Source organism: Tachyglossus aculeatus, chromosome 1, assembly GCF_015852505.1.
Source record: "Tachyglossus aculeatus isolate mTacAcu1 chromosome 1, mTacAcu1.pri, whole genome shotgun sequence".
In the NCBI taxonomy this organism is placed as follows: Eukaryota; Metazoa; Chordata; class Mammalia; order Monotremata; family Tachyglossidae; genus Tachyglossus; species Tachyglossus aculeatus.
In genome coordinates, this window is record NC_052066.1 from 61094791 (window position 1) to 61118870 (window position 24080).

The 24080-nt window shown below is 43.5% G+C and overlaps 1 protein-coding gene across 3 annotated transcripts in view; it reads left to right on the forward strand.

Annotated features, from left to right (window-relative positions):
- PLD1 (phospholipase D1) overlaps positions 1–24080 on the forward strand; it is a 279106-nt gene that overhangs the window by 33493 nt on the left and 221533 nt on the right. For 2 of the 3 annotated variants that reach the window (XM_038748905.1, XM_038748940.1), the window contains exon 1: positions 21081–21221. The exons of the other annotated variant lie outside the window; for it this stretch is intronic. The gene's annotated coding sequence lies outside the window, so the exon portion shown is untranslated. Of the gene's footprint in view, positions 1–21080; positions 21222–24080 lie in introns of those variants that run through there. 3 annotated transcript variants of the gene reach the window in all.

A 24080-nucleotide genomic window follows, 5' to 3' on the forward strand; every position in this document is an offset into this window, starting at 1 on the left:
CCCTCCAACCTCACCTCACTACTCCCCTACTACAACGCAGTCCACACATATCACTCTAATGCCAACCTTCTCACTTATACCTCGATGTCGTCTATCTTGCCGCCGACCCCTTGCCCACATCCTGCCTCTGGCCAGGAATGCCCTCCCTCCTCATATCTGACAGATCAATCAATCAATCAATCAATCGTATTTATTGAGCACTTACTGTGTGCAGAGCGCTTGGGAAGTACAAGTTGGCAACATATAGAGACAGTCCCTACCCAACAGTGGGCTCACAGAAATTGCACTCCCCAGCTTCAAAGTCGTACTGAAGGCACATCTCCTCCAAGAGGCCTTCCCTGACCAAACCCTCCTTTCTTCTTCTTCCCACTTCCTCCTGCGTTGCCTTGACTTGCTCCCTTCATTCATCCCCCGTCCCAGCCCCACAGCATTTATATCTGTAATTTATTTATTTATATTAATGTCTGTCTCCCCCTCTAGACTGTAAGCTTGTTGCGGGCAGGGGATGTGTCTGTTTATTGTTGTATTCTACCCCCCTAAGTGCTTAGTACAGTGCTCTGCACACAGTAAGTGCTCGTTAAATAGGATTGACAACTGACAGTCTCTTCACCAGCTTGTCCTCCATCTCTCGGGGAGGGGTGGGGGACGGGAGTGAGGGGTTGGTGACAAATGATATGAGATTAAGGTACAGTAAGTAAACTGCTGTTAAAAGAGCATAATGCGGGTGTGGAGTTGTAGTGGGGAAGGAGTGAGCTGGGGTAGGAGTGGAGAATTGATTGAATGCCTTAAAGCTGATGGTGAAAGTTTCTCCTTGATGAGGAGATGAATGGGCAGCCACTGGAGAGTTTTGAGGTGTGGGGAGACGTTTTTATTTTATGATGGTATTTGTTAAATGCTTACGATGTGCCGGGCACTGTACTAAGCGCTGGGGTAGATACAAGCTAATCAGGCTAGAAACAGTTCACAGCCCTACATGGGGCTCCACGGTCATTATAGAGCCAGGATTAGAACCCAGGTCCTCCGACTCCTAGGCCAATACTCTGTCTTTTAGGCCATGCTGCTTCTTTATGCGCAGAACAATTTAATCGAAAAATAATTTGTGCATCAGAGGGACATATGGACTGGAGCAGGGAGGCACTGGAAGCAAGATGGTCAGTGTGGAGGCTGATTCAGTGGTTGAGGTGGAATGTGGTAAGTGTGGGATCAGCTTGGTGACAGGTTGAAAGGAGAAGAAGAGGAAGATTCTAGAGATGTGAATATATATATATATATATATGATAATAATAATAATGGTATTTATTAAGCACTTACTATGTACAAAGCACTGTTCTATGAGCTGGGTTGGTTACAAGGTGATAAGGTTGTCCCACAGGGGTCTCACAGTCTTAATCCCCATTTTACAGATGAGGGAACTGAGGCACAGAGAAGTTAAATGACTTGCCCAAAGCCACACAGCTGACAATTGGTGGAGCCAGTATTCAAACCCATGACCTCTGACTCCAAAGCCCGTGCTGTTTCCACTGAGCCACGCTGCTTCTCTGATATATAACTGACAGGATTTGGAGATTAAATATGAGAGTTGAATGGGAGAGATGAGTGGAGGGTAATGCCAAGGTCGTGGGTTTGTGAGATGTGGAGAATTTTGTTTTGTCTGTTTTTGGTATTTGTTACTATTTGTCAAACACTATTCTAAGTGCTGTGGTAGATACACATTAATCAGGTTCGACAGTCTGTGTCCCATATGAGGATCGCGGTGTAAGTAAGAGGGAGAACAGGAGAACTGAGGCACGGAGAAGTTAACTGACTTGCCCAAGGTCCACCACTGACAATTGGCAGAGGAGGAATTAGAACCCAGGTTCCCTGACTCCCAGGACCCAGCTGTTTCCCCTAGGCCATGTTGTGTGATATTGTGATGAGGTGGGGATAGGGTTTGAGTTGGGAGATGAAGAGTTCTGTTTTGGACATTATTCATTCATTCAATCATATATATTGAGCATGTACTGTGTGCAGAGCACTGTGCTAAGTGCTTGGAAAGTACAGTTCGGCAACAGGTAGAGACAATACAATCCTTTCCCAATAACAGGCTCACAGTCTAGAAGGGGGAGGCAGACAACAAAACATGTAGACAGGCATCAGTAGCAGTACCAATCAATCTGCGCATCAGGCAGAAACTCCTCACCCTGGGCTTCAAGGCTGTCTATCACCTCTCCCCCTCCTACCTCACCTCCCTTCTCTCCTTCTCCAGCTCACCCCGCATCCTCCGCTCTTCTGCCGCTAATCTCCTCACCGTACCTCGTTCTCGCCTGTCCCGCCATCGACCCCCGGCCCACGTCATCCCCCGGGCCTGGAATGCCCTCCCTCTGCCCATCCGCCAAGCTAGCTCTCTTCCTCCCTTCAAGGCCCTACTGAGAGCTCACCTCCTCCAGGAGGCCTTCCCAGACTGAGCCCCTTCCTTTCTCTCCCCCTCGTCCCCCTCTCCATCCCCCCATCTTACCTCCTTCCCTTCCCCACAGCACCTGTATATATGTATATATGTTTGTACATATTTGTTACTCTATTTATTTATTTTGCTTGTACATATCTATTCTATTTATTTTATTTTGTTAGTATGTTTGGTTTTGTTCTCTGTCTCCCCCTTTTAGACTGTGAGCGCACTGTTGGGTAGGGACTGTCTCTATATGTTGCCAACTTGTACTTCCCAAGCGCTTAGTACAGTGCTCTGCATACAGTAAGTGCTCAATAAATACGATTGATGATGATGAAAATAGATCAACAGAATTATAGATATTTATACATCATTAATAAAATAGAGTAATAACTATGTACCATTATATACAAGTGCTGTGGGGCAGAGAAGGGGGTAGAGCAGGGGGAGAAAAGGGGGGCTCTGCTTGGGAAGGCCTCCTGGAGGAGGTGAGCTCTCAGTAGGGCTTTGAAGGGAGGAAGAGAGCTGGTTTGGCGGATGTGCGGAGGGGGGGCATTCCAGGACAGAGGTAGGACATGGGCCGGAGGTCGATGACGGGACAGGCGAGAACGAGGCACAGTGAGGAGGTTAGCGGTGGCAGAGGAGCGGAGTGTGTGGAGTGTGTGGGCTGGAAGCTTGGCATTCTGCCTCTTGTTGGGAGGCAACTTGGGCTGAACCTGCAGGTGCTCTAGGTTGTTGAATATCTGGTCTGTCCCGCCTTGAAGTTCGTTCTCCACCAGGTACAAGGACTGCCTTGTCGGATGTCTCCAGGCGGCCTATGTGAGACTGGACTTCCTGCACCTGCTTGTGGGTTTGCTTGTACAGTGGCTCCATGGCAAAAGTCCAAAGCTCCCGTTCCGCCAAACACGTCCTCAATCGCCCACTGCCGACTTCCAGCTTGGGACCCCATCACTTCCGCCTCGGCCTTCGGACATATGAAGTCGATCGAACATCCAAGTAGAGATGTCTGAAGGTGGGAAGAGAAGTGAGATGGCAGAGAATGAGGGAAGTTGAGGCCGGAGAGGTAGAATTGGGAGTTATCTGCGTAAAGGTTGTAATTAAAGCTGTGGGAGTGAATGAGTTCTCCAAGGGTGTGGGTGTAAATGGAAAATAGAAGGGGACCCAGAACTGAATCTTCAGGAACCCCCGAATTTAGAAGGTGGGAGGCAGAGGAGGAGCCAGTGAGAGACTGAGACTGAGTGGCTAGAGAGACAGGAGGAGAACCAGAAGATGCCATTTAATAGTATTTGCAGAAGAGGGTGTTCCACAATGTTGAAGTCACTGGATGGAGAAGAGCCTGCTGGATTTGGGAAGATAGAGATCATTTGTGTTCTGGGAGAGGGCAGTTTTAGAGGAATGGAGGGGGCCGAAGCCAGATTGCAATGGGTCAAGGAGACAGTTGTTGTAGAGGAAGAGGAGGGGCAGTGAGAGTCCACCTCTGATCTACTTCCCCTGAATGAGACCAGTCTGTGGCCCAGTTTGTGCTGGCAACAGCGCGTGGTTGTTATCATTGTCTCATACAAGAAGTGGTCTTCGGCCCCACCCTTTCCAGCCCCTCCCCAAATCCTGGCATTCCAGCTGGGTCGGTTGGATCCTACCCCCGCCCCCCCAGGCCCTTAGAAGCAGCAGTGACCGCTAAGGCTTGGTGGTGGGCTCTTGCTGGCCGCCAAGTGAAACCTCTATGTAATCGGTCAGTCAATCAGTGGCAGAGCACTGTACTAAGCCCTTGGGAGAGTACACTACAACAGAGTCGGTAGACATGTTCCCTGTCCACCAGGAGTTTACCGTCTAGGGGGGTAGAAGAACATTAAAATCAATTAAGAGTAAAGTTCAAAGTGCGTAAGTGACACAGAAGGGAGAGGGAGGGGGGAGAGAAGATGAAGGCTTAATTGGGTAGCACCTCTTGGTTGAGGATGTGATTTTAAAAAGGCTTTGGAAGTAGGAAGAGTGGTGGTCTGTGTGGATGTACTAATAATCGTATTAATAATTGTGGTATCTGTTAAACACTTCCCCACAGCACCTGTATATATGTATATGTGTTTGTACATGTTTATTACTCTATTTATTTACTTTACTTGTACATATCTATTCTATTTATTTTGTTTTGTTAGTATGTTTGGTTTTGTTCTCTGTCTCCCCCTTTTAGACTGTGAGCCCACTGTTGGGTAGGGACTGTCTCTGTATGTTGCCAACTTGTACTTCCCAAGCACTTAGTACAGTGCTCTGCACACAGTAAGCGCTCAATAAATACGATTGATTGATTGATTGGAAACAACTCATTTGAGGAGTTTCTAAAGTAGCAGGAAGATGGGGTGATTACTGGAGGCTGTCATGGGTTCAGGGGAGAGGCTTTTTTTTTAGATGGGGATTCATGGGCTAGTTGAAGGGGCCTTTAGTAAGTGCTTTACGATGGCGATCAGGAAGGACAAAAGAGAGCGGGCAGGATGTGAAGGAATGGGATTCGAAGCACAGGTGGAGGGAGTAGATTTTGAAAGGAGGCAGATTAGAAAGGAGGCAGATCTCTTAAATATCTTATAAAGATGAGAGCGTCAAAGAGGGAAGGGTGGACTGGGAGAAGTCAGGGAACATCATAGGAAGTTCATGCCTGATGCTTTCAATTTTGTCAATGAAATGAATGGCGAGGTCATTAGGGGCAAGAGATAGGGTACAGGGGCTCTAATGAGGGAGCTGAGTTGTCAGAAATGAGTCAGGTTAGACAGAAGAGAGAGCAGAGTTCTCGCAGGTGAAGATGAGTTAGAAATTCATTCATTCAATCATATTTATTGAGCGCTTACTGTGTGCAGAGCACTGTACTAAGCACTTGGGAAGTACAAGTTGGCAACACATAGAGACGACAGTCCCTACCCAACAACGGGCTCACATTCTAGAAGGGGGAGACAGACAACAAAACAAAACATATGGACAGGTGTCAAATCGTCAGACCAAATAGAATTAAAGCTAAATGCACATTATTAACAAAATAAATAGAATAGTAAATATGTACAAGTAAAATAGAGTAATAAATCTGTACAAACATATATACAGGTGCTGTGGGGAGGGGAAAGAGGTAGGGTGGGGGGATGGGGAGGAGGAGAGGAAAAAGGGGGCTCAGTCTGGGAAATGGATGGGGTTGGGTGAGAAGCGAGACTCAGACACCCATTTTTTCTTTTAATGATATTTGTTAAGTGCTTGCTATGTGCCAGGCACTGTACTAAGCACTGTGGAAGATACAAGCTTAATCAGGTTGCACATAGTCCATACCCCACATGGGGCTCACAGTCTCAGTCCCCATTTTACAGATGAGGTAACTGAAGCACAGAAAAACTGAACCTCTTAAATCCCCCCACCACCCCAGACCCCAATCTAGTCCTTCATTTAACTTTCCAATCCCAGTAGATAACACCACTACCTTCCTGTCTGCAAAGTCCGAAACCTTGGATTATATTTGACTCCTCCTCCTTTCAACTCTTGCACTGTCTATCATTCAATCATGTCCATGTTATCTTTTTTTTTATGGTATCCATTAAGGGCTATGTGTCAGTCACTGTTCTAAGCACTGGGTCATTTCACTTCTCTGGGCCTCAGTTACCTCATCTGGAAAATGGGGATTGAGACTGTGAGCCCCAGGTGGGACAGGGACTGTGTCCAGTATGATTTGCTATATCCACCCCAGTGCTTAGTACAGTGCCTGGCACATAGTATGCGCTTAACAAATATGATTATTATTGGAGAAGGACCGTGGCTCAGTGGAAAGAGTCTGGACTTGGGAGTCAGAGGTCATGCGTTCTAATCCTGGCTCTGCCGCTTACAACACGGCATAGTGGATAGAGCACAGGCCTGGGCGTCAGAAGATCATGGTTTCTAATCCCAGCTCTGCCGCTTGCATGCTGTGTGACCTTGGGCAGGTCACTTCACTTCACTGAGCCTCAGTTACCTCATCTGGAAAATGGGGATTAAGACTGAACCCCATGTAGGACAAGCATTGGATCCAACCTGACTATCTTGTATCTACCCCAGAGCCTAGTATAGTGCCCAGCACATAATAAGAACTTAAATACCATAAAAAATAAATAAATTACAGTATGTACATAAGTACTGTGGGCCTGGGAGCCGGGTGACTATCAAGGAAAGCAGCATGACGTAGTGGATAGATCACAGGCCTGGGAATCAGGAGGTCAGGGGTTCTAATTCCGACTCTGTTACTGTCTGCTGTGTGACTTTAGGCAAGTCACTTCACTTCTCTGTGCTTCAGTTACCTCATCTGTAAAATGGGGAATAAGACTGTGAGCCCTAGACGGGACAGGGACTGTATCCAAACCGATTTGCTTTTATCCACCCCAGCGCTCAGCACAGTGCCTGGCACGTAGTAAGTGCTTAACAAATACCATAAAAAAGTGCTATAGACATACAGATCCCAGTGCAACCAGCCCAACCAGATCAGGGGCAGACTGAAATTTGTGGCAAGAAGAGGAATCTCCCTTAGTTTTTTGTTCTTTTTTTTTTTTTCCTTTTCTTTCCTCCTCTAACCTTACCAGCTGTCTTGCAACAAGCTAGTCAAACAACAGAAGCAAACACACCTAGGAACTTCCCTGTTGGGGAATGTTTGTGGACTTCCCTGTTGGGGAATGTTTGTGGAGCTAAAGTTATTGTCCCCACCCTGTCTTCACCCTCAGCCCCCTCCCCCCTTAATGAGAAAGGTGCCACAGAGCACCTATATTTAGCAGATTTTAAGGCAATCACTTCTCTTCCTCTTCCTAGTGAATTAGCAGCAGCTCCTTTCTGCTTGTTTTACATTTTGTACAGGCAAATCTCAAGAATTTATTTACCAATTTACATATGCTGGGATAATAAAAATCCTCCCTAGCAAGCCACTGTGTATTAAGGGATGACTGGGAGCCTTTTCCTTAGTGACCATAATTTTACTTAGGAAAATTTAATGGAACACACAAAGCTCCTAGCTTTATTGCCCTGCTGTAGAAGGGTGATTCTGTTTTCTATCCACTTTTATGAGTCCTTTGATGTTAACAAGCATATCCCAGTCAGGAAGACTTTTTTAAGGTACATTCAAGTCTCCAATGCCATGATTATTTTTCCTCTAACATAACAGCATGACATGTTCCATATATCTTAAATACATATGTGCTGAATTGTACTTTCCAAGCTCTTAGTACAGTGCTCTGCACACAGTAAGCGCTCGATAAATCATCATCATCATCATCAATCGTATTCATTGAGCGCTTACTGTGTGCAGAGCACTGTAGTAAGCGTTTGGGAAGTACAAGTTGGCAACCTATAGAGACAGTCCCTACCCAATAGTGGGCTCACAGTCTAAAAGGGGGAGACAGAGAGCAAAACCAAACATACTAACAAAATAAAAATAAATAGAATAGATATGTTCAAGTAAAATAAATAAATAAATAGAGTAATAAATTTGTACAAACATATATACACATATACAGGTGCTGTGGGGAAGGGAAGGAGGTAAGACGGGGGGATGGAGAGGGGGACAATAAATATTTATCTATTTCATAAATAGAAATGAATGGATGAATATGTGTGGTCCTCACAGTTCTGAGCTTAACTCCCACCTTTTCTGTACTTCGAAGCATCCAGGTCCACTGACAGTGACGTTCACCAAGTGCTCATTACAGAGCTGTGCATACAGGAAGCGCTCAATAAACACGATTGAATGATTGAAGTGCATGTCTGATTGAATAGGCACACTGAAGCACCCAAAAAGGTTGTCTTTTGTTGTAATGTTGACAGCACCGTGTGCTGTTTTCTCTTCTGCCTCCTCGTCTCTCATTCCACGTGACGCTTTTGCTCAAAGAGAACCACTCCATGGCCTAATGAATAGAGCGTGAGCCTGGGAGTCAGAAGGTCATGGGTTCCAATCCTGGCTCCGCCATTTGTCCGTTGGGTGAGCTTGAGCAAGTCACTTCACTTCTCCGGGCCTCTGTTCCCTCATTTGTAAAAATGGGAATTGAGACTGTGAGTCCCAAGTGGACTGTGTCCAAACGTGATTAGCTCATATCGATCCCAGCGCTCAATACAGCACCCAGCACATAGTAAGCGCTTAACAAATATCCTAAAATAAATGAAACCAGGTTGCTCTGCGGGTTTTTGTCCTTCAGCAACGGACTCCTAGTTTTCAGCTGAGACGCAGAACTGAGGCTTTGTTTTACCACATCCGTAAAACACTTCCTCTTCTCTTCTTGCTTTGTTTCCCCACTTCAGCTCTCCATGCAGCAGCTGTTCGAATATCTCCCAGCTGCTCAGTCTCTGCACATGCTCCACCCGTTGCAGCTCTCAAGGAGACACAGTCTCCTTCTCAGTCTCTTTTGCGGGCTCCTCCTCTGCCTCCCACCCCCTGACTGTGGGTGCGGTCCCAGTTCTGGGTCCCCTCCTATTCTTCATGTACACTCACTCCCTTGGAGAACGCATTCGCTCACTTGATTTCAACTACCACTTATGTGGTTGATAACTAAGTCTACATCTCCAGCCCGGATCTCTCTTCCTCTCTGCAGTCTCACATTTCCTCCTGCTTTCAAGACGTCTCTACCTGTCTAAAACAGAACTTCTTATCTTACCACCCAAATCCTGTCCTCCCCCTGACTTTCCCATCACTGTAGATTCACAACCATCCTTCCTTTCTCGCAAACCTGTAACCTTGGCGTTATCCTTGACTCCTTTCTCTCAGGCACTTAATACAGTTGTCTGTCCCCAGTAAGCGCCCAATAGATACAGTTGACTGACTGACTGTACTAACTGCTTGCAAAAGTACAATAAAATAGAGTTGGTAGTTGTGATCTCTGTCAGCAAGGAACTTACAGTCTGCATGGGAAGACTGACATTGAAATAAATTGCTGCTAGGGGAATAACAGTATTCATTCATTCAATCATATTTATTGAGCGCTTACTGTGTGCAGAGCACTGTACTAAGCGCTTGGGAAGTACAAGTTGGCAACATATAGAGTCGGTCCCTACCCAACAATGGGCTCACAATCTAGAGGATGGAATCATCAATCAGTGGTATTTATTGAGCTCTTTTCTCTGTGCAGAGAAACCCAGCAAGCCCTAAGGAGAGTAAAGCACCCTAGAGTAAGGAGGGAATTCTTGGACCAAAGAAGGATGTGGGCAAGGGGTTGGTGGTGGGATAGACAAGGTTGAGGTGCCGAGAATAGGTGTGTTTTGTAGAAACAGAATGTGTGGATTGGATCGTAGTAGGAGATCAGCCAGGTAAGGTAGGAGGGAGCAAGTTGACTGAGTGCTTTCAAGCCGATGGTAAGAAATTTCCATTTGGTGTGGAGTTGGATGGGCAACCATCGGAGGCTCTTGAGGAGCAGGGTGCTATGAACCGAATAGTTTTTCAGAAAAATGACACAGGCAGCAGAGTGAAGTATGGATTCGAGTGGGGAGAGACGGGAGGCAAGGGAGGTCAGGAAGGAGGCTGATGCAGTTGTCAAGGTGAGAAATAAATGCTTGGATCAGAGTGGTAGCAATTTGAATGTGGGGGGAGAAGGGCGGTTTTCAGAAATGTTGTGAAGATAGAAATGACAGAATTTCATGACAGACTGAATGTTGAATGAGAGAGATTAGTCAAGTAATCTGGAGTTAGCATACATTTCCAGTCATCTAGGAAACTCATCTATCTCAATTCATTCATTCATTCATTCATTCATTCATTCAATCGTATTTATTGAGCACTTACTGTGTGCAGAGCACTGAGCTAAGCACTTGGAAAGTACAATTCAGCAATAGAGATAATTCCTGCCCACAACGGGCTTACATTCTAGAAGGGGGGAGACAGACATAAAAACAAGTAAACAGGCATCAATAGCACCAATATCAATAAATAGAATTATAGATGTATACACATCAAAACAAGTAAACAGGCATTAATATAAATAAATAGAATTAGAGCTATGTACATATAGACACAAGTGCTGTGGGGGGGAGAGAAAAGGGAGCTAGTTGGGGCGATGGGAAGGGGAGGGAGTGCTGAGGAAAAGGGGGGCTTAGTTTGAGAAGGAACTTACAGTCTGCATGGGAAGACTGACTTTGAAGTAAATTGCTGCTGGGGGAATAACAGAGTATAATCAATCAGTGATACTTATTGAGCTCTTTTCTCTGTGCAGAGAGCTTTAGCAAGCCCTAGGGAGAGTAAAGCACTCTAGAGTAAGGAGGGAATTCTTGGACCAAAGATGGATGTGGGCAAGGAGGTGAGCCTTCAGTAGGGCTTTGAAGGGAGCATTAATGAAACTCCTCAAATCTGTCACGCAAGAGCTGTTAAACAGCAATGACTGAACTCTGGAAGCACACAGTCACCATGACCCCCAAAGTAATGGGAATCATTTTGTAGAATTAGAATAAGGTAAGAGGTTTTGGTAACACTTCATAACACCTTGGACAAGTCCTACATCTCCCCTTACTTCAAGAACACCTCCACGGGGATTGAGAGTCTGAGCCCCATGTGGGGCAGAGACAGTGTGCAACCTGATTGACTTGCATCTACCCCAGCACTTAGAACAGTGCTTGGTACATAGTAAGTACTTAATAAGCACCATAAAAATAATAATAATAGTGCTTAATGTAGTGGTCTGTACACAGTAAGCACTCAATAAATACCATTGATCAGTTGATTTTGGTGAACTGTTGCCACCTCAAACTCTACATGTCATCTTATCTCCACCCACCCACCCCAAACCCACTGCTTCCAATTTTCCCTTTGTATGGAACTCTCCCAAGTGGTTAGCACGGTGCTCTGCACACAGTAAGCACTCAAATACCGTTGATTGATTTCCCATTTCAGTCTGTAATTCACTATCTTCCCTGTCTCCAAAGTTCCCAGACTTTGATTCCTCACTATCTTGATGCTCTTGCATTCAATCAACTTCTGGGAATCAGAAGGACCTGAGTTCTAATCCCAGCTTCCCCACGTTTCAGCTTTGTGGCCCTGGGCAAATCACTTCATTTCTCTGTGCCTCAGTTGTTACGTCATGTGGACAATGGGGATTAAGGCTGTTAGCCCCATGTGGAACAGGGACTGTGTCCAACCTGATTATTTTGTATCTACCCCAGTGCTCAGTAATAATAATGGCATTTGTTAAGCACTTACTATGTGCAAAGCACTGTTCTAAGTGCTGGGGGGGAATACAGGGTGATCAGGTTGTCCCATGTGGGACTGTGCCTGGCAAATAGTAGTGCTTAACAAATACCACAATTATTATTATTATTTTCTACCCCAGCTCTTAATATAGTGCCTATCATAGCACTTGAAAAATACCATAAAAAAAGAAAGTACTACACTAAAATGAATGATAGGTAGGAGGAAGCAACATAGTTTAAAGATATATATCCAAATGTGGGCAGGAAGTAATAATAATAATAATTATAATTATAATGATGGCATTTGTTAAGCACTTACTATGTGTGAAACACTGTTCTAAGCGCTGGGGAGGATACAAGGTGATCAGGTTGTCCCACATGGGGCTCACAGCCTTAATCCCCATTTGACAGATGAGGTAACTGAGGCACAGAGAAGTTAAGTGAATTGCCCAAAGTCACACAGCTGACAAGTGGTGGAGCTGGGATTAGAACCCATGACCTGTGACTCCTAGAACGAGTCATCTACACTTGCTGCCTCAAATTCCTCAACACCAACTCTTTCCTTGACCTCCGCCAATCTGGCTTCCGTCCCCTCCACTTCACCGAAACTGCCCTCTCAAAGGTCACAAATGACCTCCTTCTTGCCAAATCCAATGGCTCCTACTGTATCCTAATCCTCCTCAACCTCTCAGCTGCCTTTGACACTGTGGATCACCCCCTTCTCCTCAACACGCTATCCACATTTGGCTTTACAGACTCCGTCCTCTCCTGGTTCTCCTCTTCTCCCTCCGGCCGTTCATTCTCAGTCTCCTTTGTGGGCTCCTCCTCCCCCTCCCATCTCAATTCTGTAGGGGTTCCTCAATGGTCAGTTCTTGGTCCCCTTCTGTTCTCTATCTACACTCACTCCCTTGGTGAACTCATTCACTCCCACAGCTTCAACTATCATCTCTACGCTGATGACACCCAAATCTACATCTCCGCCCCTGCTCTCTCTCCCTCCCTCCCTCCAGGCTCGTATCTCCTCCTGCCTTCAGGACATCTTCTGGATGTCTGCCTGCCATCTAGACTGTGAGCCTGCTGTTGGGTAGGGACCGTCTCTATATGTTGCCAACTTGTACTTCCCAAGTGCTTAGTACAGTGCTCTGCACACAGTAAGCGCTCAATAAATACGATTGAATGAATGAATGAATCTAAAACTCAGTATGTCCAAGACTGAATGCCTTATCTTCCCTCCCAAACCCTGCCCTCTCCCTGACTTTCCCGCCATTGTAGATGGCACTACCATCCTTCCCGTCTCACAAGCCCGCAACCTTGGTGTCATCCTTGACTCCGCTGTCTCATTCACCCCACACATCCAATCCGTCACCAAAACCTGCTGGTCTCACCTCCACACATCAACAAGATCCACCCTTTCCTCTCCATCCAAACCGCTACCTTGCTAGTTCAATTTCTCATCCTATCTCGACTGGATTACTGCATCAACCTCCTCTCTGATCTCCCATCCTCCTGTCTCTCCCCGCTTCAGTCTATACTTCACTCTGCTGACCAGGTTATCTTTCTACAGAAACACTCTGGGCATTCATTCATTCAATCATTCATTCAATCGTATTTATTGAGTGCTTACTGTGTGCAGAGCACTGTACTAAGCACTTGGGAAGTACAAGTTGGCAACATATAGAGACGGTCCCTACCCAACAACTGGCTCACAGTCTAAAAGGGGGAGACAGACAACAAGCCCTATTGTTCCCATACGCTGTCTTGTATTTTACTAAAAGTCATGTTGGCCTTTTTGATTCTCTTTTCTATCTCTTTGTCTGTGCACCATTGGACAGCATATTGCAAGTGGTAGGATTCAGTGGCATCTTTAAGTTCCAACCTTTGTGTGTAAAGTTTCTTGGACTAGTACTAACTTCTGTCTTCTTCAGTTTTATTGCTTTCCAATTAATAGCATTTTTTGAGTGCTTACTTCTTGGAGAGCATTGTACACTTGGGAGTTAGTGGACACGATCCTTGCCCTCAAAGCACTTACAGCTGAAATGGGGAGACACACACACACAAAAAATTACAGGTAGGAGGAAGCAGCAGAGTATATAGATATGTTCCTAAGTACAATGGGTGGTGGGGCGAGCTAAGTACCAAAGTGCTTAAGGGTCATAGAATTGCCGAAGTGGTAGTTGGAAGGGATAGAGACCTGCAAGAAGAGATATCAATCAGGGAAGACATCCTGGAGGAGATGTAATTTCAAGGACCTTAAAGATGGGTAGAGCAATGGTCTGCTAGATGTGAAGGGGAGAGGGATCCAGGGAGAAGGGAGGGTATGAATAAAAGGTCTGGGGTGAGAGAGAAGAGAATGAGGTACAGTGAGTAGAATGGCATGAGACGATGAAGTGTACAACCTGGGGTGTAGTGGGGGAGAAGAGCAGGTAATATGATTCATTTATTCATTCAGTTGTATTTATTAAGCGCTTACTGTGTGCAGAACACTGTACTAAGCGCTTAGAAAGTACAATTCGGCAACAGATACAGTCCCTACCCAACAATGGGCTCACAGTCTAGAAGGGGGAGACAGACATCAAAACAGAACAAGTAGACAGGTGTCAATACCAAAATAATAAATAGAGTTATAGATATATACACATTATTAATAAGAAGAGTAATAAATACATACTAATATGCACAAGTGCTGTGGGGAGGGGAAGGGGATAGGGCAGAAGGAGGGAGTGGGGACGATGGGGAGGGGAGGAGGAGCAGAGGATAAGGGGGGGGCTCAGTCTGCGATGAAGATGATGACTGGATAATTAGGCTACCAAAAAGAACAAACAGGTGCTGTGCCCTCTACCCCCCAAAGAACCTATTTTGAAGAATTAAGGATTTCCAAGCCTCTTTCTACCAGTCTTCCTGAGCCAGGTCAGGATGTGTTTCTAGAGCACAGTTTTTTGCATAAAACAGATCCAGGACCACTGTTTCAATGACTTTTGAAGATGCTTGAAATCTGAGCTAAAATAGTTCCACAGTGGATTGGGGACATTTTGTGACTTCGGCTTTCTGATCCCTCAATCCATCTTCAAGCCTGGTGGAGTGGAAAAGTTGAACATGACTAAGCCCTCCTTTCCTCTTCTCCCTCTCCCTTCTGCGTCACCCTGATTTGCACCCTTCATTCATCCCCCCCCTCCCAGCCCCACAGCACTTATGTCCGTATCTGTAATTTATTTCGATTGGTGTCTGTCTGCCCCTCTAAACTGTAAGCTCATTGTGGGCAGGGAGTATGTCTGTTTATTATTACACTCCCCCCTTCAAAGCCTTACTGAAGGCCCATCTCCTCCAAGAGGCCTTCCCAGACTAAGCCCCACTCATCTCCCACTCCCTTCTGCATCCCCTGACTTGCTCCCTTTCCTCTTCCCTCCTTTCCCTGCCCCACCATCGTTATAATAATGATAATAATAATAATAATGGCATTTATTAAGCACTTATGTGCAAAGCACTGTTCTAAGCGCTGGGGGGATACAAGGTGATCAGGTTGTCCCATGGCGGGGCTCACAGTCTTAATCCCCATTTTACAGATGAGGTAACTGAGGCACAGGGAAGTGAAGTGACTTGCCCAAAGTCACACAGCTGACAATTGGCAGAGCCGGAGTTTGAACCCATGACCTCTGACTCCAAAGCCCATGCTCTTCTCCACTGAGCCACGCTGCTTCTCTTCACTGCTTCTTATTGTATATATCTGTAATTTTATTTATTTATATCGATGTCTGTTGATCTGTATTGATGACTGTGAGCTCGATGCGGGCAGGAATTTTCACTCTTTATTGCCGCATTGTACTTTCCCAAGTGCTTAGTACAGTGCTCTGCACACAGTAAGGATATGATTGAATGAATGAATATTGTACTCACCCAAGTCTTAGTACGGAGCTCAGCACAGAGCACTCAGTAAATATGATTGAATGAATGAATGAACCTGATCCTGGGGAGGAAGACCACAGGCCCATCTCTGCAGTTCCCAAAGAGGGAAGACTTTTTGCTACTCATTCATTCATTCATTCATCCATTCATTCATTCAATCATTGTCATTGAGTGCTTACTGTGTGCCGAGCATTATACTAAGCGCTTGGAAAGTGCAATTCAGCTACTCCTTGGCATGTGGAGTACTCCCATTAGTTGTGGGTCAGGGCCAGAATTTAAAGTAGGTATATCAGAAATAAAGTCGACCTCCCACTCTACTGAGCATAGAACTCTCTTTTATTGTAATAATAATAATAATTCTTATTATTATGGTATTTAAGTGCTTGCTATGAGCCAGGCACTGTACTAAGCACTGGGGTGGATACAAGCAAATCGGGTTGGACACAGTCCCTGTCCCACATGGGGCTCACAGTCTCAATCCCCATTTTACAAATGAAGGTAACTGAGAACCAGCCAAGTGAAGTGACTTGGCCAAGGTCACACAGCAGACAAGTGGCAGAGTCGGGATTAGAACCCAAGGACCTTCTGACTCCGAAGCCCGGCCTCTATTCATTATGCTGTGCTGCTTCTCTTGTACTGTCCCAAGTGCTTAATACAGTGCTCTGCACACCCTAAGCACTTAATAAATGCCGCTGATGATTAGAAGAGTCTTTATTAGGAAATAGTGCACATGTGTTAAGGGGCTTCTGAAAGGAAATACACTTCTCTGAGAATAGAGCTATGTAATTCTGTTTAGGTTTAGATTTAAGTTTAGATCAGACAGGGCATTATGCACTGAAGAGGCACTAATTCTGGAACAGTCTCTTAAGGAAATGATGAAATTAGGACAGTTGAGCAGAGATAATAATCTTCACTGGTTGGATTCCTGCTTGGAGTGGGGAAATTTCCAAAGTTCCATTCTTTCCCAACTTCCTGGGGAATTTTTTCAGTAATGATCATTTGTGGTGGTTGTTTGTGAGTGGAAATTAACATACTCCTTTATACATACAGTAACCCACATGAAAGAGGCCACTATGTAACTTGCATTCATTCAATTGTATTTATTGAGCGCTTACTGTGTGCAGAACACTGTGCTAAGCACTTGGAAAGTACAGTTCAATGATAGAGAGATAATCCCTGCCCACATCGGGTTTAAGGTCTAGAAGGGGGGAGACAGACATCAAAACAAGTAAACCGGCATCAATATAAATAAATAGAATTATAGATATATGCATATCAAAACAACTAAACTGTTGCTGTGCCTTTGCATTGAATCTTCAAATGTCCCTCGGTAGTTGTTTGCTATTGAAAATTTATAAAAATATATATTATAGGACAATACAAAAGCCTGGGAGTCAGAGGACCTGGCTTCCAGTCCTGGCTCCACCATGTACCTGCTGTGTGCCCTTGGGCAAGCCAGTTTGCTTCTTCGGGCCTCAGTTACCTCATCTGTAAAATGGGGATTCAGTACCTGTTCTCCTTCCTACTTAGATTGTGAGCCCCATATGGGACAGTGACTGTGTCTGACCTGTTTATCCTGTATCTCCCCCAGCTTTTAGAACGTACGCACAGTAAGTGCTTAACAAATACCACCGTTAATATCATTATTATTACTGTGCTTTACCTTTTTAAGCAGTGTTGCCTGGGTTACAGTGTTGTAGTAGTGGATAGAGCCCAGACCTGAGAGTCAGAAGGACTGATCCCCGCCCCACCACTTGTCTGCTCTGTGACCTTGGACAAGTCACTTAACTTCTCTGTGCTTCAGTTCTCTCATCAATCAATCAATCAATCATAGTTATTGAGCACTTTGTGCAGAGCACTGTACTAAGCGCTTGGGAAGTACAAGTTGGCAACATATAGAGACAGTCCCTACCCAACAGTGGGCTCAGTCAATCAATCAATCAATCAATCATATTTATTGAGTGCTTACTGTGTGCAGAGCACTGTACTAAGCGCTTGGGAAGTACAAGTTGGCAACATATAGAGACAGTCCCTACCCAACAATCTAAAAGGGGGAGACAGAGAACAAAACCAAACATACTAACAAAATAAAATAAATAGAATAGATATGTACAAGTAAAATAAATAAATAAATAAATAGGGTAATAAATATGTACAAACATATATACATATAGGGATTAAGACTGTGAGCCCCATGTGTGACAGGGACTGTGTCCTACCCAATTACCTGTTAACCTACCCCAGTTCTTAGAACAGTGCCTTTTAGACTGTGAGCCTACTGTTGGGTAGGGACTGTCTCTATATGTTGCCAACTTGTACTTCCCAAGCGCTTAGTACAGTGCTCAGCACAAAGTAAGTGCTCAATAAATGCGATTGATTGATTGATTGGCGCATAGTAAGTGCTTATGTGTTGCCGACTTGTACTTCCCAAGTGCTTAGCACAGTAAGTGCTCAATAAATATGATTGATTGATTGATAACAAATACCATCATTATTATTATTATTATTATTATTATTATTATTATTACTCTGATAATCTTCAGCTTTCTGTCGTCATTCCAAGCGTGCCAATAGTCTCAGCTTCTAGCCACCAGAGGGTAGTGCTGGATCTCTTGACACCATATGCCAATTGGCCTTAAGCTTGTTTTCCTTTCACACCCAGATAATTATCTATTTTCACTTACCCAACAGTGATCTCCTAGAAAACTACTTGAAACTTTGCTCTGCGGAGCCAGTTAGAGCTGAGTTAGCTCTTAGTCCTCTTATGCCAATCCATTTTGGACCAGACCACTCCTCTTCTATTTTTGTTAATAATTATTATTATTATGGTACTTGTTAAGGGCTTACTATGTGCCCAAGCACAGTTCTAAGCACTGGGATAGATACAAGTGAATCAGGTTGGACAGAGTCTCAATCCCCATTTTACTGATGAGGTAACTGAGGCCCAGAGAAGTGTCATGACTTGCCCAAGGTTGCACAGCAGAAAAATGGCAGACCCGGAATTAGAAGCATTCTGACTCCCAGAATGTACTATGCCATGCTGCTTCTCTTCTATGTTCTGTTGGTTTGGGGCAGTGATTACATGCTGTAAGTAATCAATCACTTTTATTTATTGAGCACTTACTGTGTGCAAAGCACTGTACTAAGTGCTTGGGAGAGTACAATATAACAGAGTTGGTAGAAATGGTTCCCTGAAATCTGGTATCCTCCCTTTTCATATCAAACAATTACTCTACCCACCTTCAAAGCCCGGTTGAGACTAAATCTCCTCCAAGAGGCCTTCCCTAACTAAATCCTCATTTCCTCTTTTCCCACTCCCTTATGCCTGACTTATTCACCCTGACTTGCTCCCTTTATTCATGACCCTCCCTCACCCCAGGCCTACAGAACTTATGTACATATCTGCTATTTATTTATATTAGTGTCTGTCTCCCCCTCTAGATTTTGATGGTATTTAGATTTATTTTAATGGTATTGATACCTGTCTAATTGGGTTTTTTTGCTGTCTGTCTCCCCCTTATAGACTGTGAGCCCGTTGTTGGGTAGGGACTGTCTCTATATGTTGCCAAATTGTACTTTCCAAGTGCTTATCTGCACACAGTAAGCACTCAATAAATACGATTGAATGAATGAATGAATGAATGAACAGTTTGTAAGCTCACTACAGGCTGGGAATGTTTCTCTTATATTGTGTTGTACTCTCCCAAACGCTTAGTACAGTGCCCTGCACACAGTAAGCGTGCAATAAATATGGTTGATGGATTGATTGATTCATGCTTTTCTAGCTCTAGATCCAAGGCTTAGAAGGCCCAAACCAGTGCCGATTTAAATTAGGAAAATTAATAAGAAAAATATGACAGGATAAGTTCAAACCACAGAAAACCACATTGCTGCACTCTACGGTTATCAGCTAGAGGCCAGCAGTTTATATAAAGAATGAGTGAGAAAATATGTTTGTTAGGAGATGATATGGGACAGAAAGAAGCCTGCAACTCTTCCGTTTCTAAGGAGAGATGGTGACAATTATGTAGCATATCTTTGGTCTGTTATTCAATTGATGATTTAATTAAAAGCATTAATAGAACACCTACCAAGGACAGCTGCATTGTACTAAGCACTTAGGAAAATGAAAAAGAAGCAAAGCACACATTCCACATCCTCAAGAGGTTACAGATATAGTGTGGGAGACAGACAGAAAAAGGAAATTCCAGGAGAGGTTATTGTGAGAAACAGCATGGCCTATGAGAAGTAGTGTGGCCTAGTGGCTAGAGCACAGGCCTGGGAATCAGAAGGACCTGGATTCTCATCCCAACTCTGCCACTTGTCCGCTGTGTGACCTTGGGCAAATCACTTAACTTCTCTGGGCCTCAGTTACCTCATCTGCAAAATGGGGATTGACTTTGAGTCTTTGTGGGTCATGGATTGTGTCCAACCTGATTATGCTGTAACTACACCAATGCTTAGAAAGGTGTCTGGCATATAGTAAGTACTTAACAAATACCACAAAAAAATCAAGACATTTAAAAATGGAAAGGTTTTGCTACTTCACAAGGTTTTTCTGAATTTAGAAATATTAGAAATTTTGTGCAAGTGAAATAAATCTTTCAGTACATGCTGTAATTCATAATATTTAGCACTCAAGCAATATTGGCACAGACTGTAGCTTCTTTTTTTTTTTTAACAGATGATGGTGATAATGCAAAAAATGACCGGAGCTAGGAGAATTAGGATTAAGCCTCCAGTAAACTCATTCTTTTCTAGACTGTGAGCCTGCTGTTGGGTAGGGACCGTCTCTGTATGTTGCCAGCTTGTACTTCCCAAGCGCTTAGTACAGTGCTCTGCCCACAGTAAGCACTCAATGAATACGATTGAATGAATTCTTTCAATCGTATTTCTTGAGCACTTTCTGTGTGCACAGCACTGCTCTAAGCTCTTGGGTGACAATAATACAACAATAAACGGACAAATTATCGTCCCACAATGCGTTTTCAATCTAGTAAATCCTCCAAAGCCTAGTGACTTAAGGTTTGGATATGAGTGCATGCAGGCTGTTATTGATCCCATTGCATTTGAGATGGCCCAGGGAGAGGGGGCCAAAAAAAAGAAAATCTCGAAAGTGATGATTCCAATATTTAAATTTGATTTAGAGATACAATAGCATCGTGTGTTCAAGTTACACGATGTTAATTGCCGCTTCTCCTCGTACCACTGCCAGCCAACTTTTTCCACAATGTGAACGAGCAATTTCTTGGCAGCTTCTGAAGGGGCTGACTGTGCTCTCCTTGTAAATATGAATTGATGAGTTTAATGTGGTATCCGACGAGAGGATAGAGATAAATGAGAGCCCCCTTTGTTTAGAGTTTGCCTCTGCGATCTTCTTGGCAGCAGTACCAAGCACTATGCATATAAAAATGCAGCAGAAATCCTTAGCTCATTCTGTATATGGATATGGTACTCTCCCTCCAACACCCACTCTTTTTCAACTTCTATTTAACACATGGGGTGTGGTTTCAATGACATCAGTAAAGTTTATAGGCTAAGTGTCTTGTGGGTTGGGTTATGACAATTTGCCTTAAGGCAGTCGGCCTGCACACTTAAACTGAAGCAGTGTTGCGGGAATTGAGTGCTGTTACGGCGCAGTCATTTATTTTACTTTGGGGGAAACTCCTCTGGGCTGTCAGCTTCCTAAGAAAGGAGAAGTTTGAAAAGCTGAGGCAATATGAGGCGACTACTTTCCCAGGAGCACCAGGTTAGTGGAAAAAAAAAATGTTTTGGATTTCTACATAGCTTTACTAGAAACCATGTTCTTTCTGTATTTGCTACCAGTCTTAACAACAGACAGCTGTTTACTGTTAATCTGTTTGTTGACTTTGAGGAAGCAGTGTGAGTGAACCAATTCACCAAAAAGAAAGGAAGAATATTTTATATTTTTATCCCTTTCAAACAAGCTTATTGCTCTTTAACCTTTAAACAGATAGTGTTGGAGCTGAGGAGCAAATGTTTTCATTTTGGGACTGCCTACTTAAAAGATCTGATTGAACTTGCCTGTTAGAGTCTATAATGTTTTTAATGGATACTTTTCCCACTCCAGGTGTTTCTCCTAGGTATTTTTTTTATTTCTTAAACAGGTTCTATGACTAGTTGGTAATAATAATCATAATAATAATGATTCTTGTTAAGCGCTTACTATGTTGAATGTGCCAAGCACTGTTCTAAGTTCCAGGGAAGATACAAGAGAATCGGGTTACGTCATTTTCCCAATTGAAATAGGAAGCATTCAATATGATGTACGGCCAATATTTTATTATGATGAACACTGCTTATGTATACACAGCACACTAACAGTTGTTTATGTTTTCCTTTGGGCCTGGGAGTCAGTGATAGTAAACCAGACAGTCGTTTTAGTTTTGTTTATGGATATCATCCAACTTCGTGTTACCTCCACCTCTTTGCTGGCTGAATTGGGTGATGTCCAAATAGCAGCAGAAGGAATTTAAGTTGATTAAGCAAAACTGCTGAAAATATTCCTCACCTGACTTTGTTTTTTCTCCAAGCCAACATCCCATTAGAATAACAAGACAACATAGGAGTTAACTTTTACCGTACATTAAAAATGTATTTAAATTATAATTTTACCTAGCTTCTAAGCCCCATGTGGGACAGGGATTGGTTTTCTGATCTGTTATGTTTTCATACTCCAGTGTTTAGCTGAGTGCTTGGGCCCTCAGAAAACACTTCATACCATAACTTACTAGAAAACATATATATGTTTTTGAAACACATTAAGGAGTAAATTTAACCCACGTTAAATTTGTCCGACAGTCTAATCTCATTCCTCTTCAGAAAGATACTGTCAGACCTTAGAAACAATAGTTAAGTGTGGTGGTTTAAACTTTGCAGTAGTTTAATAAAAGACTCTACTTTCTCATTTAAACTATTGTTTCTCTACACCTGTCTACATGTTGTGTTTTGTTGTCTGTCTCCCCCTTCTAGACTGTAATCTTGTCGTTGGGTAGGGACCATCTCTATATGTTGCCGACTTGTGCTTCCCAAGCGCGTAGTACAGTGCTCTGCACACAGGAAGTGCTCAATAAATACGATTGAATGAATATAGCTTTGGTGAAGACACAGGTGTCCAAAGTATCTGGCTTTCACTATTTTCTTGATTCCCGTGGGAAATGAATTCTGTTATGACTGGGAAGGGTCCATTATGTATTTAAGTTTGGTTTTAGCTAAACTGGTTAGCCAGAAATGTAAACTTTTTAAAATAATTACACTGAGCTTAGTGGAAAGCCGTTTAATAGTAGTGTGAAGAGAAAAGGTAACGTGAACTATTGTGATGCAGTCTTAATGCCCCTAAAATATAATTGTGAAGCTTGTTAATACAGCTTTTCTAGACGATAGTCTTCCAAACTGAAAGCTAAAATTGTGTAACAGATTCAAAGCCCAACACGTTTATTCCATAAGTATTATTGATGATATTCTTGCTTTATCACTGAATTTGCCAGGGGGGTTTAAATAAAATAATTCAAAGAAATTTCCTCATTTATTATTAATTTTACTTTTTGGAATCAGAAACATTCAGCCTGTATTTTGTTCCTCAGTAAGTAACTCGCGTATCTCATGTCTCCTCTGTGAGCTTGTTGTGGAAGGAGAATGTGTCTATCAACTCTGTTGTATCCTACTCTCTCAAGTACTTAGTACAGTGCTCTGCACACAGTAAGTGCTCAATAAGCGCTATTGATTGATGTATCTTCTTCCATGAAGGTGGTACTCTCATTTAGCACTTACTACAGCAATTCATTATTCATTCGTATTTATTGAGCACTTATATGTACTCTGTGGAAATGGAATACTTTCTTGTTGATGGTCACCAATGGACATTGGAATTAATTTATTTTTAAGATAAAAGCAAAGCACAATTCCCCCAGCCAACATATAAGTAAAATGTCATCGGAGTGGAATAGGAGAAATAATATGGTTTTTTAAAAAAAGATTTTTATAATAATAATAATAACTGTGGTATTTGTTAAGCACTTACTATATGCCAGGCACTGTACTCTGCACTGGGGAGGATAAAAGCAAATCAGGTTGGACACAGTCCCTGTCCCACGTGGGGCTCACAGGCTTAATCCCCATTTTACAGATGAGGGAACTGAGGCACAGAGAAGTGAAGCGACTTGCCCAAGGTCACATTAAGCATACAAAATCAAATTTTGTGGCTTTTTTTTTTTTCAAAGAAAGGAATCTATGCAATCTGTTCAGGCTGTTGGATTCCTCCCTTTAAATTAGGAGCTTATCAGATAGCAGCAAAGTCATCTTGAATAAAACTGCCTTCCCCTACTCATATGGAGAAAGACCTAACTCCTTGAGGGTGGGGAGGAGGAGAAAATGGTGGGGGGAGGGAGTAACGTGACTGAGAGATAACTTTGGGAAGAGACAGCTTGAATCAGGAAGTTGACTGGACCCATGTTCCCCACTCAGGCATTAATAATAATATTGATGTTCCTCAGTGAAGTGTTGAAAGGACAAAAAAAATTAGAAGAAAATGATGTTCATACAGTATGTGGAAAATACGAAGTAATAGCCATTAGTAATGCGACTTTGC